Raw genomic sequence first — 2,888 nt, 5'->3', positions numbered from 1 at the left:
AGGTAGCTCCGTTTTTGTTTTAGAGACACATATTTCTCATTACACCCTGTATTTCCATTCACTGAGGAAATCCAAACGCAGCTTTTAGAAAAAACGTGTTTCTAAATCACTGAATCTAAACATAGATACAACTTCCCAAGGTGAACGAACACACTTCAGAGCAGTTTGGTATAGACGTTTCTCCTGTGCTTTAGACGCGATGTTACTGCTAATTCTTATATGTCCGTATATGGCTGGAAATATCTCTTTAAAGATAATCCAAAGAAAGGGTTTCTGAACTGCTACAATCACACGTCTGTTTAACTCTGTCAGTTGAATATACACCTTGACAATCATTCTGCTAGATAGCTCCGTGTTTGTTTTACAACCAGATATTACTCATTACACACTATACTCCCATTCACTCAGGAATATCCAAACGCAGCTTTTAGAACAAACGTGTTTCTAACTCGCCGAACCTAAACATAGATGCAGCTAAGAAAGGTGAACGAACACACAGCAGAGCAGTTTGAAACAGACGTTTCTCCTTTCGTTCAGACGTGAAATTACCTCTAATTCTTATGTGCCTGTATATGGCTGGAAATACCTCTTTCTAGGTTCTGCAAAGAAATGGTTTCTGCACTGCTACATTCTCACCTCTCTTTACCTCTGTAAGGTAAATATACACCTTGACAATCATTCTGCTGGATAGCTCCGTTTTTGTTTTATAGCCAAATATTTCGGTGGAGCTTGAAAAGGCCTGGTCTACCTTACCGACCCTCGTCGCGGGGGTCCTGGGGGTTCCTTCCACAGCTGGTGCGCGTGCGCAAGAGTGCACGGAGAGTGTGCCGTGGCAATTTATGAAACTCGAAGAGGGCACTGAGTTGAGGGTTCGGCGAGGTCAGGGTTTCCTAGTTGCGGCGTGGTTACCAACGCTAGCTCTCTTCACTGGCCAAGACAGCGATTCCGCGGCTCCTCTCAGAACTGGCGCTTGGGCGTGACGGAACGGGCCCCTGGACAGAAGCGGTGCTCACAGGTTCTTAGCTCAAGCCTGAGAATTACTGCAATCCAGTAAGGCAGATTTGAACTACTGTGGGAGTTCTATTTAGGAAGATGCAGCCTCTGAGCAAGTTGATGGCTACCTCAAAACCTCAAAACCTGTCTCTACATGAACAAAGAGGCTTTCTGAGAGCAGATCTGTCTTGGCAGCAAGAAAACAACCCTGTCATGGAGACACAGGACTCTGAGGCATCTCGTCAAAAGTTCAGACATTTCCAGTATCTGAAAGTGTCTGGACCCCATGAAGCCCTGAGCCAGCTCTGGGAGCTCTGTGTTCAATGGCTGAGACCAGAGATTCATACAAAGAAGCAGATCATTGAACTGTTGGTGCTGGAACAATTCCTGGCAGTCCTGCCTGAAGAAGTCAGGACTTGGGTGAATTTACAACATCCAAACAACAGTAAAGATGTGGTGACCCTCATAGAAAATGTGATTGAAATGCTTGAAGATAAAGATACACCCTGCAAGGACTCTGCGCCCCAGAAGGGGAGCATCAAGGATAAAATGAAAGCTGACTCACAAACGGGCAAACCACAGCACATCTACTTTCCAAACCAGTTGAGAGCCTTGAGTTGAAGAATAAGAAGAAAAGATGGATAACGGAGAAAGAAATGTCAAGGAAGACTATTTCTGACATGCAGAGTATTTCTGGAGAAGAAACATCCCACGGAATGATTATGACAAGCCTTACCAAAAGTGGACACTCTTCCTCAGATGTCTGGAAAGATGAGGATTGGTTATATAGGAACCAGAAAAAACAGGACATAGATTTGCCACAAGAATTTCCTGAAACAATCTATACTGAGGAGGAGGATTTTGAATGTAGTGAAAATAAGAAAAGCTTTGATGTTAATTCACTTAGCTCAATTTGTGCTATACAACAGGGAATTCCAAAATGTGAGGAATCTCCAAAATGCGATAAGTTGAAAACTCACTTCAAATTTAATTTAATCTCAGTAGGTAAGCAACATTCAGAATATGATGAATATGGGAATGACTTCAGCCTGAGTACAGATATTCAACACATACAAAAGTCATACTACAATGAATTTCTATGAATGTTATCAATGCGGGAAAGCCTTCTGCCGAAGTTCATCCCTTATTCGACATCAGATCATTCACACAGGAGAGAAACCCTATAAATGCAGTGAATGTGGAAGATTCTTCAACCGACGTACAAATCTTACTAAGCATCAAAAACTTCACACTGAAGCAAAGGCCTGCACAAGCAATAAAAGTCGAAAGGCCTTCTGTAAAAGTGAAGACAGTAATAATCCAACAGTCCATTTTAGAAATAATTCCTATGAATGTATTAACTGTGGAAAATCCTTCAGTCGGAGCTCCTCTCTTATTCGACACCAAATAATTCATACAGGAGAGAAACCATTCAAATGTAAGGAATGTAATAAAGCCTTCAACAGGAGTTCAAACCTTGTTAAACATCAAAAACTGCATACTCAAGATAAGTCCTGAAAAAGAAAAAATGAAAAATTACCTTCAGTCAAAATGCAGAACTTATTCAACATCATGAATTTGTGCTGGATAAAATCTCATGAATATAATGTAAGAAAACATTTAAGGAATAATTAAAGATTATTCCTTAAATAATATGGCAGAATTAATAATGGATAGAAATATTATTGGATAGAAATCTGTTTGAAGGAGTTTCCTTGGCTTTCAGATGAAGCCATAAGGCTTTGGAGTTAAACACAGTATCACCATACAAGTGTTTGTGTATCATTATTTTGATATCCATAGCCCTCACCGTTCCCTAGTTCATACATAGGGCTATAGCATACTAAGATCCACCTGATTTATTGATGAAGCAGACATTAGGCAAAGCCAAGCAA

General features: G+C 40.7%; 1 pseudogene; it reads left to right on the top strand.

The window, feature by feature from the left end:
* The first annotated feature begins 905 nt into the window (after positions 1–905).
* Positions 906–2,605, top strand: LOC116548231 (annotated as a pseudogene).
* The last annotated feature ends 283 nt before the right edge of the window (positions 2,606–2,888 follow it).

The sequence above is a fragment of the Sapajus apella genome, unplaced genomic scaffold (assembly GCF_009761245.1).
Source record: "Sapajus apella isolate SASKATOON/1434 unplaced genomic scaffold, GSC_monkey_1.0 scaffold8330, whole genome shotgun sequence".
In the NCBI taxonomy this organism is placed as follows: domain Eukaryota; kingdom Metazoa; phylum Chordata; class Mammalia; order Primates; family Cebidae; genus Sapajus; species Sapajus apella.
Note: the sequence above shows the minus strand (reverse complement) of the source record. Positions and strands in the feature narration are given on the sequence as shown.